The sequence below is a fragment of the Triticum aestivum genome, chromosome 4B (assembly GCF_018294505.1).
Source record: "Triticum aestivum cultivar Chinese Spring chromosome 4B, IWGSC CS RefSeq v2.1, whole genome shotgun sequence".
Taxonomy (NCBI): domain Eukaryota; kingdom Viridiplantae; phylum Streptophyta; class Magnoliopsida; order Poales; family Poaceae; genus Triticum; species Triticum aestivum.
This window is the reverse complement of record NC_057804.1, coordinates 537,841,439-537,857,287: the sequence shown is the minus strand read 5'-3', so window position 1 is coordinate 537,857,287 and position 15,849 is coordinate 537,841,439. Positions and strand designations below refer to the sequence as shown.

Sequence of the window (15,849 nt, the reverse complement as noted above, 5' to 3'; positions counted from 1 at the left end):
GATTGTTGTTGGACCCTACAGATGTAATTCTTGAGCTCTATCTAAACGTGTTTATATATAGGTATGCTTGCATTGACACCTAATCAGAATAGGTTTTTAGAATTAATCTATAGTTTGTTAACAAAATTGGTAAGCCATTGCAGCCATCTAATTGGTGGTATGGTGTGCTTCTGACAGTATTTCACGGCGTTTGTACCAGCGGCATAGTAACTAAAAACTACCGTGAACACAGCTTATTATTTATTGTTTCTGGAGGGCCTCACGGATGAGCTATTCATCGGCGGCACCCTGCCAGTCGTTTAGAGGATCTGCGGGAACAAATGAACAAGCAGAGTGTCATAAGTCAGGGACCAGCATCCATGCCAACTGCCCGGGATGACTGCTAAGGCAATTCATATTCTCTCTCAATCGTCAGCCACCATATGATGTTAATTGATCTTGATCTTCCCCACTCGCCAGTTCTGAAGACACTTCGGATCTCACATTAACTTCATTCAGTCTTTAAGAATAACCATAGGTATGTTCTACAATAGCCTTCTTTAAATTGTTTAATACTATATATTTTACAACTAAACAAACCTTCCAAATGTCTCGATATCATTTTCAGTAATATGCATCTCAAAGCTATGGCTCATGCGCCCATACAAAAAAGGACAACTGACTAGATTGAGGATACGTTATGGCAAGAAGGCTATATATTCATGGTGATCTTAACCCCACTCTTGACTTTTTAACCGATGCCCATAGGAAACATAATTAGGCATTTGTAATCATGAAAGTTTCTTTCATCATGCTTTCCATAATATAGTGAAATTTGACAACAAAATTATTTTCTGTGCTGCTACGTAGTCAATTCAGTGTGTGTAGAAGATGTTGTCGTGGGTGTGCAGAGTATGCGGTGCATGGCTTCTTGTGTTTGTGTGTGTGTGTTCTTATATGTTAATTGGTGGCTGGTGTGTGTGCGCGCAGGGTGTGAATGGGGACAAGTAGGCGGCGTGTATACTACACCAAGGAGCGATACATGGCATGAAGCAAGCAAGCGAGCAGGTGTACACAGCGACCTGCTACTACACTAATAGCCTTGACAGAGCACCGGGGCCGGCTCGACAGGGCATTCGGCCGCCGGCGGACCCTGGATGTGCGCGATGGAGATGAACCCCGCGTCGTCGCCTCTGCAGCCTGGATAGAGCTCCGTCAGTGCTGGTGATGAACCCCACGTCTGTGCTGGTGATGGCGCTGTCCATCTACTTTCTCCACTGGCTGTCAGACAATAGAGATCACATTGTGGATTTATGTTTTCTTCAGAGTGTTCTCCCGTCATTGTTGGATGTCGAATTTGTAAGGCAATCCGTCTCTATGTCGATGTCTTAACCACTTCGTACTTCCGCACAATTAGCAGAACAGAGCAGTTGCCGCAATTTACCCATTGATTTCTTGGACTGATTCAGACCTAGGAAAGCCTGCTACTTGTGCAAGCAATAGGGTAAGAAGTTTCAGTTTTCTTACTAATGCACCTCAATTTGTAAGGTTAGAACAATATCAGTTTGCTTTATGTTGGTTTTCTAATTTCTACGTATTCCTTTCTTACATACTCTGCCTTCAAGCAAATCTTATCTAGGTAGTATGGAAAGCAGACAAATTATGTAACTATTTCTGTTTTCTCATGCTCTGCTATGTCAGATTGAGGAGAAAGAATTATTTTATTCATATATCCTATTTTTTATCTATAATGATGTCATTTTTCCATCTCGCGATCTTTGCTCCAGTTGTGCTAATACTTTGTGTGCACTTCAGCGGGAATGAAATTTTCTTGCTACCATGTGTCATGGTAGTAGGTTGCTGCGGCAAAAAACTGGTAAGCCCCCTAAGAAAGGAAAAGTGAAAAAAGTCCCATCCTGCTTACCATGTTTTATCTTAAAAAATTGGCTTCTATTTTGTTTCTAACCTATATCTCTGCATGGTTTCTTTCTCCAAACATGCTTTTGCTGCAACCCTGGTCAATTGGCTTGAACAGAGCTCACATGAGTCACCGCCAAATGACCCTTTTTTGAAATTCATTCTCTTATGCACTGAGAAAGGAGTTACTCCATGTCAGTATGTACATACAGATGCAAGCAATAGATAAACTGATGTAGATGATGATTGAAGAAATTTTTAGGAATTTTCCAATCTGAATTGGCTATAGAGTTGGGGAAAAGAGAAGTCTAGGCTCTGATGAACACATCTTCTTTCCTAACTGACTAACAGTTGGCACCTATATATTTACATTACATCAGGCTAGCGCTACAAAGCCCATGTATGCCTCTGTCCGCCTCCCTGCCTCAATGGACGTTCCGATCACAAAAAAGTACATAAAAATACACATCAGTTTGTCAGAATACATGTTGGTTATCTTACGAACGAGTATAGCTATCACAAGAATACAGAAAATATGTATCAATTTTTCAATGAAGCAAACTTATATTATGATTATCACATTTTGATCTTGGAGTAATGGTCGACTTTAGTGTTACTGCAGCCTGCACCAGTCCAGTATTTCTAATTACAAGTTTTAGCTCCATCGGGATAATCTGATTAGTGTATCACAAGCTTGATGTTTTTAATCGTGCAATTTTGTAGTTATTTTAGTGTTATGCAGAACACATAGATTTTTCACAACAGAAAGAAATCGATGTATAACCTGATTTTGCTTTATTATTTAGTACCAGTTGACTTTGTAAATCCCAGTTTCTCCAGAGTTGTAACTCTGTCAGATCATCAAATTAAACTAATCTTTTTCTTTGGACAGCTTGTAATTTGTAATATTATGATTTTCCTTTCCAGAAACCACTTCAACTAGCCTAGGACCATCTCTGGTCCAACGCGCGAGGTGCCTACCGAGTGCCTCCCCAGCTTAACGGTCCCAAACCTAAGGTGAGTCCCTCTTCCACCCATCCATCCTTGCATGTTGTCGCCGTCGGATACGGGAGGCCGCCGATTGCGTCGCTAGGCCAGACTAGAAGTGAAGCTCGCCTTTGAGTTTTAGGTTGGATGGTGAACTCGATAGCTTATAGATTGTGGTTGTCCTTTTTGATCAGTGTATTGATGCAGTTGCGCCACTATATATTGTTTTTCCTGCAAGTGGTCTTTGGGTCGGTGAACATTAAAACATTGTCAGAAGGATGGAATCAGTAATAATGTTGATCCTTGCTTGGTGTCAGATTACTTCAGGTGACAACGGGTGTAGCTTGCTAACTATTTTATTGTCAGTTCCTCACTCACGGATGTCTCGGGCTGTTGATTTTTTCAGGCTTATTCTGGACATAGATTTATCCTGTTCATATGTTTAAATAAAATAGTTAAAGTTCATGTCTATGCTTCGTATGAAATAAAATATGGGATGTGCTTTTGAATCTGCAATATTTTCAGCCTATAGGATTTACTTCTTTCAGCTCTTGGTTGTATGCCTAAACAGAATAACCGAAGTTCGAATTTATGTGTGGTAACAAACTAAATATGATAAGCATTTGTCATGTTCTAAGAAATAGTATATTGTAAAGAATCGGGTGAATTTTGCACTTCCATTTCTGGGTGTGTTGTTTCAGGATTTTGTAGGTTCCTGTTTATATTTCTGTATGCCTTGTGGTTTGAAATAGTGATGCTTCTCAAGTTGTTTTGTTTGCAGGTCTGGCAATATTTATTTGCGCCTAGCTCCTAACATGCATGGATCCATCATTTTATTATTATGTCATCTCATGTAGTTTCACATGATGTTAGAGTTCATCGTCCGAATTGTTAATTAGGTGGTAGCTTTGTCAAAATAATAATTATTAGAAGCTCAGAACCATGAGAGATCGATGGTATTTCCAAACTGGAATGACAATGCTAAGACTAAATTTGACATTCAAGTGGAAATCATGTTGGTATTTGGTGCATGACAAGGTGCAGATTTCCTAACTTCTGCAATATGGTTTACTTGGTTTGTGCTGATCTGCTGAAGTCTTTGTTCAGCGATTAGATACGAAGTCTACTCAGCAGGAGGAGCATGAACAGTTGTGAAGGAGAACCCCACTGCCTTGGACCAGGTTGCTGAACCAGAAGCAGAAGGTGCGAGGGGCACTGTTCAGGTACATGAATATTCCTTAGAGCTCCAATCAGCTCTTTCATTTGTGATGAGCTTACTTATGATGGTTACCTGTCGTTGTCAAGTATCATAGCTGCTACTTTTTGTTTCCTTATATTGAAAGTGACTGGAATGCATTCCTTAATCGCCCTCATTGTGTGCACAAGGAGTTGCTATTACTGATATATATTTGTTCTATGAAAATATGTTCCTTTTTTGGTTAAGAACACCACTTCATCATTTCTGATGTATAGCTTTCCTAGGTTCGTTAGCCAATTATAATAATTTTTGTAGATCTTTCACAGTATCTTTAGGAATGAAGCCATGAGGATGCTACCTATTCTTTCCTTTCAATTATCCGGCACTACGAGCTGCATTAGCTTCACCTCAGGATGTTGAAAGAGGAAGTAGGAGTTTTCAGAAATGATAATCTACAAACACAGTACATGTTCGTTGATTAACGAAGACAAGGGCCCTACAACTCAACTGTTGTAACACCTATTTTTACAATGTAGGGTATGAACTACTTGGCTTTATTTTTAACTTATGTACTGATGTAGAATGATGGCTCCTGTTTCTTACTCGCTGGTATGAGCTTTTTTGTTGTATTTTGTAAAGCTCATGTATTTACTCATCTATGCTAACTAGCATTGCTACAACATTTGTATACTCTAATAATTATACTTCCCTTGCCGTTGGCAGGGCTTTTTTTTGTATAATTGCTCATACTTATCAATGTTGAAGCTACATATATTAGAGGCACTTATTACATTGCGTTGGATGCAAGCTGTTGTTCTGCTAGCTGGTACCTCTTATGAAATACCAAGTGTTTGGCATGTAGCTGGCGTGCTTTATTTTTTTGGATTAGTTTGAATTGCTTACAACATATGTCATGTGGTAGCCAAGGTGTGCTTCCTATCACAATTTGAATGTTTCTTCTTCGCTTTATTGTTATCCTGTATGAACGCATATGCTATACCTAGATTTCTATTAACTTAGCGTTATCTCTTTGACCAAAACGTTGTGATCGGCACCCCCGCGCCAGGGCGCGATCCCGATCTAGTTCACATGAGGCTGGCGATGTTGGCCGTCACGAGGGTCCTCGCCGATAACCTGGTCGACTTGGCCAATTAGCTTCTTTTGATCAAATTAACCTCTACGTACATATGTGTTCTCGTTGCGCCATGCTTGGAGTTGTTTTCGATCGATTGGATAGATGTGCATGACTGATAACTTGCATATATGCATGGTTGTGGATCTGGTGCTGGCCAGCTGTCTCGGATGGATGCATTGTTATGCATGTTGCTGGAAGTTTTTGGCGTCTTATATGGCCTCATTGAAACATGGTCTCTTCTCTTTTGTGTAGTGTGTCTGTGTACCGGATAAAAAGTCGGTTCGTGAACAATATTTGCAGCATATGTCAAAGTTTACCTCCCTTTGCATGAATGCTTATCTGAAGGATGAAATGCCGTCTTAACATTTTAAAATGCATAGCTGTTTGGTCTATATTTTGGAAATCGGGATCAAACTGGTCGTCAGTTCTTCCCCTTCTTGTCAACATTTGATTACCTCATGACAATATGGCTTGCTTAACATAGTCAACGGCGCCACTACTCTTCTTTTTTTTGGGGGGAAAAACTTCTGCTCTATTGAAATTCAATCATGGTAGTACAATAAATACTAGAAATAATAAAAATTACATCCAGATTCGTAGACCACCTAGCGACGACTAGAAGCACTGAAGCGGGTCGAAGGCGCGCCACTGTCATCGCCCCTCCCTCGCCGGAGCCGGGCAAACCTTGTTGTTGTAGAATGTCGAGAAGTCGTAATGCAAAGACCCCATAGAACCAACGCACCAGAACAGCAATCGCCACCGATGAAGAGTGTAGATCAAAAGGATCCAAGCTGAAGACACACGGACATAGAGGAACGACGAACAGATCCGAGCAAATCCACCAAAGACAGATCCGCTGGAGACACACCTCCACACGCCCCGACGATGCTAGACGCATCGCCGGAACAGGGGCTAGGCTGCCGCCGCCTCCCAAAAAAGCTAGTGTTCCTCTGCCTCCCGCCGGCCCCGTCATCGGTCCGCCCTGTCTCCGGTGGCCTTAGGGCCATGGGGGCGGAGTGGATCCCGGCCCTTGCCGGTTAGGACTCTTTTTTTTTATCCTTTTTCGAGTTTTGTTAGGGTTTGTGTCTTGCTTAGGAAGACGAAATGGCGGCGGCTCTCTGAAGATGGAATAAAGGCGCCACTGCTCTTCTAAAGTAAACAAAAATACAATAAAAGGCGATCTTTATCATTGGGTACCATTTCACTACCTAGAAATTGAGAAATTACGAAAGGCTAGATTTTTTATATCGCCCCGTCGTCCGTCATGAATAAAATGCCGACCCGGACAAGGATGGCCAGCTGGCGCGAGTGATTGTACAATCATGACGATATGTTTTATAACCGTCAGGAACGTGTGCCACCATCATCAAGAAGGTAACACCCTGTTCGTGAGTCGTGACGGCCTCTATCCGTGTTACAAATCATTTTTTCACGCTAACAGGAATATATCCACGAAAAGTCGCCGGGTTTTGGGGTGATTTTCCACTCAGGAGGAATAAAACATGCCAAATTATTCACCCCGATGGCTTTTGCACCAGTGTTGTGCCTTGACTGTGACGTGGATTGTGCCATTATCACGAGAGACCAGTCAAAATTCTTATACTACTGAGTTCAACAGGTAGCCCTCTACATCGATTCTTTCCATCGTACTTCCTCCGTTCGGAATTACTTGTCTCGGAAATGGATGTATCTAGAACTAAAATACGTTTAAATACATCCATTTTCGCGACAAGTAATTCCGAACGGAAGGAGTAGTTCGCATCACCACGATGGCCGCCACACAGAACGACTCGTCCCGTCCGATGTCGCCTCTTTCCCTGTAACTATCGTTTAATTTTGTCTTACGCCCCCTTAGAGCATCTTCAACGGCCACGCCAAACTAGTGCCGCATCGTAAAATTGGACGTTTTAGCGCGCGCGCAACCGGTATAGTTGCTCCAGTGGGCGCGGAAAAACAGCGTGCGCGGCATATGTAGTTCAGCGCGCGGGCCGAAACTCAATCGCGCGCTGCTTATTTGCTACGCTCGCTCCCACGCGCTGGACTCTCGTGCGCTCGCTCGCAACTCCCACCCCCATCCAGCCGCGCCGCCACCGCCGCCCGCACCACCCAGCGACCGTTCCGGCGCTTCCACGGCCTATCCCCGCGCCGCGGCGGCTTCTCCGCCCCCTCCCCTCTAGTCCCGCCGCCCCTCGCGCGCGTCCGTCCTTCGACGAGCAGCGCCCGAGCGCTCGCTGCCGCTCGGCGCCCGCAAGGTGTTCGACAAAACGCCTACAAGGTATGTATTGCTCAAACTTTATGAATTTGGTGCATGTTGATTGTAGTTTTTATAGCATAGTATTGAACATTGTAGATGAGTTCGTCGTATGATTCTTCCGAAGAAGAATTTGATATGGAAGAGGAGGAGGATCTTGCAATGATCCTAGCTATGCATCAATAAAAACCGAAGCACGGTGGTTCGGTTATGGGTCGGCAAAAAATTTGGAGAGATAGGATCGATGTCCATAACAGATTGACGAGGCACTATTTCATGGAGAATCCCACATACCCAGAGTCGTATTTTCGTCGACGGTTTAGGATGAGCACCGACTTGTTCAGACGGATTGCAGAGAAACTAGCGAGCCATGACCGGTTTTTTTAGCAAAGGAGGAATGTCGCCGGAGAGCTCGGGCATAGCACCTTTCAGAAGGTGACAGCCGCTTTGCGTATGTTGGCACACGGTATCCCGGGTGATCTAGTTGATGATCACTTGGCTATGGGTGAGAGCCAAGACATCATGTGTGTCAAGCGCTTCGCAGTCGGAATTGTGCAAGTGTTTGGCGAGGAGTATTTGAGATCTCCCAATGCTGAAGACGTCGCAAGGCTATTGGCGATGAACAAAGCTCGCGGCTTTCCTGGCATGCTTGACTCAATAGATTGCATGCATTGGAGTTGAAAGAATTGTCCAAAGGCATGGCATGGGCAATTCCACGGTCAAAAAAAGGGTTCCACTATAATCCTTGAAGCGGTGGCCGATCAAGAGACTTGAATTTGGCATGCATTCTTTGGAATGCCTGGATCTTTGAATGACATCAATGTTGTCAACCGGTCACCACTGATGAATAAGATTGCAAATGGTGAGTTGCCACCAGTGCAGTTTGTAGCAAATGGCCGTACATACAACTATGGCTATTATCTAGCGGATAGCATCTATCCAAAGTGGCAAACCTTCGTGAAACTGTTGAAAAAGCCGGAAGGTAAGAAAAATCTTGATTTCCACAATGCTCAGGCGGCGGCTAGAAAAGATGTGGAGAGAGCTTTTGGGATTTTGCAAGCCCAATTTGCTATTGTGAGAGGACCGAATAGATTTTGGGATCAAAAAATGCTTTGTACATCATGCACGCTTGTGTGACCATGCACAACATGATCATCGAGAATGAGCGTGGCCAAGATTTAGACTACTCACAGTATGAGCTCTTGGGACATCCCGTGCGAGTGCGACGGAGGGCTGAAAGGGTGGCCCGTTTTGCTGCCTCCTATCATGCTATTCGGCGTCCCGCAGCGCACAATGATCTTCGGAAGGATCTCATTGAGGAGTGGTGGGCATGGCATGAACGACAAAGAGCATGATTTCTGCGTTCGACGTTGTATTGTTCATGAACTATTTATTGTGTTTATTGCAGTATTTGCTGTACTGAACGATAAACTATTTGTTTGGGTTGTAATAACGAAACTGAACTATTTATTGTTGATTTATTTTGTTTAATTTGATCATTTTTGCTTCTATTTAAAATGTATATATTGTTTGTGCGAATCGCGCGCTGCATTTTAGCGCGGCTGTTGGAGCCAGCGCTGGCGACCGCGCAAAACCAAGCGAACGGCACGCGGCAAACTAGTTTTTAGCACACGGCGCGAAGCGCGGCTGTTAGAGATGCTCTTACCTTCCAGCCTAACTCCCTCCCCATCGAGTGTCATCAACATGTCCATTAAGTGTCTCCGCTGTCGTCGTTGATGTCTGGGCCACCAACTTGTACCGTAGAGGTGCCTCCGGCGCCCATCAAGTTGGCAATGCGTGGTACTCCCTCATTTTGGAAATACTCCCTTTGCCCTGAAATACTTGTTGGAGAAATATATAAAAATGGATATATCTAGCACTAAAATACGTCTAGATACATCCATTCCTCCGACAAATATTTCCGGACCGAGTAAGTACTTGTCATCAAAATGGATAAAAGGGATGTATTTAAATATATTTTAGTTTTAGATATATTTTTTTTATCCATTTTCATGACAAGTATTTTCGAACGAAAGGAGTATTGATCTGAGAGGTACATTCTACAAAACTATAACATTGTTTGCCCATATTAAATGCATTTTCTTCATTGCTTGTTTTCTTATTCATCAATATTGAAAAGCTTAGATAAAAAGTACTCCCTCCGTTCCGAATTACTTGTCGCACGTATGAATGTATCTAGATGTATTTTAGGTCTAGATGCATCTATTTCAGCGACGAATAATTTGGAACGGAGGAAGTACGTAGCAAGTCACTGGATTGAGAGAACACTATCTAAAGCTTACCTTATTGACAAGGCCACAAATTTCTCTCTCTAGACATTTTAAACTGAGTGTGCATTTTGGCCATTTGGGCACCTGACTCACGGACCAAATCACACACGTGCGTCTAACAACGATCACATGATCAGTGTGACGCTGAGCACAATAGACTTGATACCATGAGCACATCCATACACCGGTAGTTGCGACTCTTTCTGGTTGAAGCTGTGAACACTAGATAAGTATTGCAGCAAAAACTCAAATTAAGATGAACAGACCTATCCGGTATGCCGTAGTTGACCGACTGCGATTGCGGCATAGTTCTTGCACTTGTTATCCTAACTTTATCTTCTTCCATGTCTGGTAAAATGTACATGCAGCAACGTCTTTTTGCAAGAAAATGTGATCCATATACTAAGTTACATTTAACTTGGTAATATCATAACTACATTGTAGCAAAGTAGTATCTCGAAGTGACTCTACCGGTCATACTTCTCCCATCATCAATGTATCTTTTCTTTCTTGCCATTGTTCAGATACTAAGAAACTTCTCTACATGGCTTGTCCCATAATAGCATATTTGTGGTACTTAGAGCATTTCTAACTGATCCCTTATAACCGGTTAGAGGAGTAAATACGCCGTAAGGGAGTAAACTTTTACTCTTCTCTCTAAAAATCTCCCTATAGTTACTCCACCGCGCGGCGGCCGAGTAAAAGTCGCGCCTCTCCTCCACTTCTCCCCCTCCCCTCCCGTGCCGCATCTGCGCCAGCGCTGCCCTTCCCACCCCCCGCCGGCGCCCGCCCGCTGTCAGGGACGCTCAGTAGGCTCCGCCGCTATCCCCTACCTCTTCGATTTGCGCCGCCTCGTCCCGTGGCCGGCGAAAAACCGGTGGATCCGCGGTTGCCGCCACCGCCACGGGATTTGGTGATTCCGGCCGCTGGCGGTTGCGCCTTGCCAAGGATTGGCCGGGAAGTGGACCACACAGCCATGGCGACGCCTCCGAGCTGCATGCAGGTACCAGTTCCTCCTCTAGTCACTCAAATCTCTCTCGTCAGACGCTCACGGACAAACACACGTCCGGCCGTCGCCCGGGCTCGGCGCTGGCGCAACGGCTTGCCGTCTCACCGATGCCGGTCATACAGTGCGGCGACTGCACGAGGAAGGTGGTGCGTCTAGTTTCTAGCACGCCGAAACACCCCGGATGGGTGTTCTTCAAGTGCACTAATGATGGGGTATGTGCTTGTTTGATTCGGTTGTTCACCGGATTCGACGCAATTTCGGTAGCTCATTGTTTGCCCATCTATGTGTATAGGATGGATTCAAGTTTTGGTATTGGGAAAAAGAATACATCAATCTATTGATAACACAAAAATTGATAGATGTTTGTGCACTCGTTGCTAGAATTGAGGCTAGAGATGACACTAGAGATGAGATTCGATGTGAAGCAACGTCTACTTCTTTAGAATTGAAGAAGAAAAAGGTGTCGAAGTTCAAGAATTCGCAGATCAACAATGAAGACATAGAGAAGATATTAATCCAACTAGTGGAAGCAGTTAGGGAAGTTGGATATCTTCTAAAATGTCTAATTGTGGTTCTTGTTTTTTTTTACTTGCTTTCGTGGCTAAGAATTGGTGAATTATGTATTCCAACGTCGTTGAATGAAATAAAAAAAAGCAAGGAAATGTGTTTCGGTGGCCGAATATGTGATGCAAATGAAAAAAAATTACTCCACTATGATTACGGGATTGGCTAGAAACGATCAAGACTTAGTGGGGTAAATTTACTCCACTAAGGTTTACTACGCTATTTTACTCCTCTATTTTTAGGGGATCAGTTAGAATTGCCCTTAACCAACCCACTTTTTCATGAAAACAGTTTTGTAAACCACAACTCAGATTCTAGCAAAGTTGGCCATGCTAGCTCATCAACCATGTACACCGTTATTCAAATAGTTTTACACTTTGATGAGGCTGCACACTTTACCCACAAAAGCTGAGATGCTTACCATGGCTGCCATGATAAACCAAATATCAAGATTCAAGATGTTTATCCAAGATACCTTCTCGATGGAATTGATCTCTCATACCATAAATATATAAATCGTAGCTCCCCTGTCAGGCAAAAGATCCAATCAGGATTATCACATCTCATCATCTCAACTTATGAGGGTACCGTCGTTGTGTCTAGCGATGAACAGACAATCATGACCACCCCAATCAGGGATGGCTCCATCCCAAGAGAAGCTACATTATCACTCTTCATGTTGTTCCCGCCATTGCAGGCTCCATGCTAAGTCGGTCAGGCTATTAAGTCTAGGGCACGTCCCATGCACTTAAGCTCAGTCACTGATCTACCTACACGAGAATACCATCAAATCCATTGTACTGTTGTCACCATATCCATCACAATCCAATATATCACCTAACCATTCTAGGGCGGTGCGTAGACGGGTGTCGACGTTTTTTCTTCGAGTCAGTGTTCCAGGCTCCGATCCTCCTCAAATCCGTCTACCAGGACGGATTTGACGGAGCACCGGCGTAGATTTCTATCAACTCCTCGGGGCGGCGAGGTGAGGGTTTCTCATCGTGCGTACGCGATGATGAGATCTGGTAGTAGGTTCTTCTGATCAATACAAGGGTTCAACAACGAGGGTTGCGGTTCCGGGGTGTTGGTCCTTAAGGGCACACACTCGGAGATTTCTCTTATGTCATTAACAATATCACACCAGCTCTGATATTGGAGCAGCGATAGTGGCGTGTCGACGGCTCGTTCCGACGGCAACGATGGTCGTTAGGTGGTTCAGGGACCTTGATTTTATTATGTTTGGACTACATTGTACTTCTGATGAACTTTTATAATAGATTTAGATCTTTTTGTAAAAGGTGCACTAAAATTATGGAATGGCTTTTTAGAAGGGAATGGTTTTCGGGTGACTACCCCAAATGTTACTGAAACTATCTGATTGACCATGCGGTGAACGTGTCTGTCAATGACACAATTATACTTTGATTAGAGCATCTCTAGCCGCACCCGCAACAGGCCCCCAGGTGTTGTTTTAGTGCCGGCGCCCAAAAATCGGCCCCAGTCGCGCCCCCGGGAGCCTATTCTTCGCCGGTTTGGGCCGAAATTGACGCCGGCGGACCCAGGCCGAACCCGGCGCACTGGGGGGGCACCCAGGGGCGTCAGGGCAATCGATTTTGGCGCGAAAGAATGGCGGGCCCCCCGAGTCAGCGCCCACGCGCCTCGTCGTCCTCATCGCCTCAGTTTCCTGCGGGGAATCAATGCCAAGGCTGCTCGTAGGTCAGCCTTCCATTGATTCCTCACGGGCGGCGCGGGCGCGGCGACACACCACCTCCCGCCACGTGTACACACAACGCCGACCCCCCGGCCGCTATATAAGCACCACCTCCCCCTCGCCTGAGGCCGCACCCCGCCCACAGTCATCGAGCTCTCTCCATGCCGCCGAGCTCTCTCCCCATGCACCGGCGCCACTACCTCCCCTCCCTTCCCTTTTCTCAGCCGCGACAATTGGCGAGAGGTTCCCTGGCGATGGGGTGATACATCTCCAACGTATCTATAATTTTTGATTGTTCCATGCTATTATATTACCCCTTTTGGATGTTTATGGGCTTTATTTTACACATTTATATCATTTTTGGGACTAACCTACTAACCGGAGGCCCAGCCCATATTGCTGTTTTTTTTGCCTATTTCAGTATTTTGAAGAAAAGAAATATCAAACGGAGTCCAAACGAAATGAAACCTTCGGAAGCGTGATTTTTGGAACGAACATGATCCGGAGAGCTTGGAGTGCAAGTCAAGAAGCTTCCGAGGGCCCCACGAGATAGGGGGCCGCCTCCCCTATAGGGCGCGCCCCCTTGTCTCGTGGGCCCCTCGGGCGGCCACCGACGTACTTCTTCCTCCTATATATACCTACGTACCCCGAAAACGTCCAGGAGCACCACGAAACACAATTTCCACCGCCGTAACCTTCTGTATCCGCGAGATCCCATCTTGGAGCCTTCGCCGGCACTCTGCCGGAGGGGGAATCAACCACGGAGGGCCTCTACATCAACATCCTTGCCCCTCCGATGAGTTGTGAGTAGTTTACCACAGACCTACGGGTCCATAGTTATTAGCTAGATGGCTTCTTCTCTCTTTTTGGATCTCAATACAATGTTCTCCCCCTCTCTTGTGGAGATCTATTCGATGTAAACTCTTTTTGCGGTGTGTTTGTCGAGATCCGATGAATTGTGGGTTTATGATCAAGTTTATCTATGAATAATATTTGAATCTTCTCTGAATTCTTTTATGTATGATTGAGTTATCTTTGCAAGTCTCTTCGAATTATCAGTTTGGTTTGGCCTACTAGATTGGTCTTTCTTGCCATGGGAGAAGTGCTTAGCTTTGGGTTCAATCTTGCGGTGTTCTTACCCAGTGACAGAAAGGGTTGCAAGACACGTATTGTATTGTTGCCATCGAGGATAACAAGATGGGGTTTATATCATATTGCATGTGTTTATCCCTCTACATCATGTCATCTTGCTTAATGCGTTACTCTGTTCTTATGAACTTAATACTCTAGATGCAGGCAGGAGTCGGTCGATGTGTGGAGTAATAGTAGTAGATGCAGGCAGGAGTCGGTCTACTTGTTATGGACGTGATGCCTATATACATGATCATGCCTAGATAATCTCATAACTATGCGCTTTTCTATCAATTGCTCGACAGTAATTTGTTCACCCACCGTAATACTTATGCTATCTTGAGAGAAGCCTCTAGTGAAACCTATGGCCCCCGGGTCTATCTCTTATCATATTTGCTTTCAATCTACTTTATTTGCATCTTTACTTTTTGCATCTATATTATAAAATACCAAAAATATATTTATCTTATCATACTATCTTTATTAGATCTCACTTTCGCAAGTGGCCGTGAAGGGATTGACAACCCCTTTATTGCGTTGGTTGCGAGTTCTCAGTTTGTTTGTGTAGGTGCGTGGGACTTTTGAGGAGCCTCCTACTGGATTGATACCTTGGTTCTCAAAACTGAGGGAAATACTTACGCTACACTTTGCTGCATCACCCTCTCCTCTTCGAGGAAAACCAACGCAAGCTCAAGACGTAGCAAGAAGGATTTCTGGCGCCGTTGCCGGGGAGGTCTTCGCTCAAGTCAAGACATACCAAGTACCCATCACAAACCCATCTCCCTCGCATTTACATTATTTGCCATTTGCCTCTCGTTTTCCTCTCCCCCACTTCACCCTTGCCGTTTTATTCGCCCTCTCTTTCCCAATCTCCTCCTCTCTTTTCGCTTGCCTTTTTCTGTTTGCTTGTGTGTTGGATTACTTGTTGCCATGGCGCAAGATAATACCAAATTGTGTGACTTCTCGAATACCAATAATAATGATTTCCTTAGTACTCCGATTGCTCCTCTTAATGATGTTGAGTCTTGTGAAATCAATACCGCTTTGCTGAATCTTGTTATGAAAGATCAATTTGCCGGCCTTCCTAGTGAAGATGCCGCTACTCATCTAAACAATTTTGTTGATTTGTGTGATATGCAAAAGAAGAAAGATACGGATAACAATATTGTCAAATTGAAGTTATTTCCGTTTTCACTTAGAGATCGTGCTAAAGTTTGGTTTTCGTCTTTGCCTAAAAATAGTATTGATTCTTGGAACAAGTGCAAAGATGCTTTTATCTCTAAGTATTTTCCTCCCGCTAAGATCATCACTCTTAGGAACGATATTATGAATTTTAAACAACTTGATCATGAGCATGTTGCCCAATCTTGGGAAAGAATGAAATTGATGCTTCGCAATTGCCCTACTCATGGTTTGAATTTATGGATGATCATACAAAATTTTATGCCGGTTTGAACTTTGCTTCTAGAAATCTCTTAGATTCGGCCGCGGGAGGCACCTTTATGGAAATCACGTTAGGAGATGCTACAAAATTGCTTGATAATATTATGGCTAATTATTCTCAATGGCACACCGAAAGATCTTCTAGTAAAAAAGTGCATGCTATAGAAGAAATTAATGTTTTGAGTGGAAAGATGGATGAACTTATGAAGATGTTTGCTACTAAAAATACTCCT

At 44.1% G+C, this 15,849-nt stretch overlaps 1 long non-coding RNA gene across 2 annotated transcripts; it reads left to right on the top strand.

The window, feature by feature from the left end:
- Nucleotides 1-4,838, top strand: LOC123095144 (uncharacterized). 2 transcript variants are annotated; one of them, XR_006446108.1, is made up of 5 exons: nucleotides 1-517; nucleotides 608-1,483; nucleotides 2,824-2,913; nucleotides 3,991-4,106; nucleotides 4,397-4,838. It is a non-coding gene; the product is annotated as an uncharacterized lncRNA (long non-coding RNA). The 2 variants fall into 2 exon arrangements; XR_006446107.1 differs by having other exon boundaries at nucleotides 5-517; nucleotides 4,408-4,838.
- Nucleotides 4,839-15,849: the final 11,011 nt, after the last annotated feature.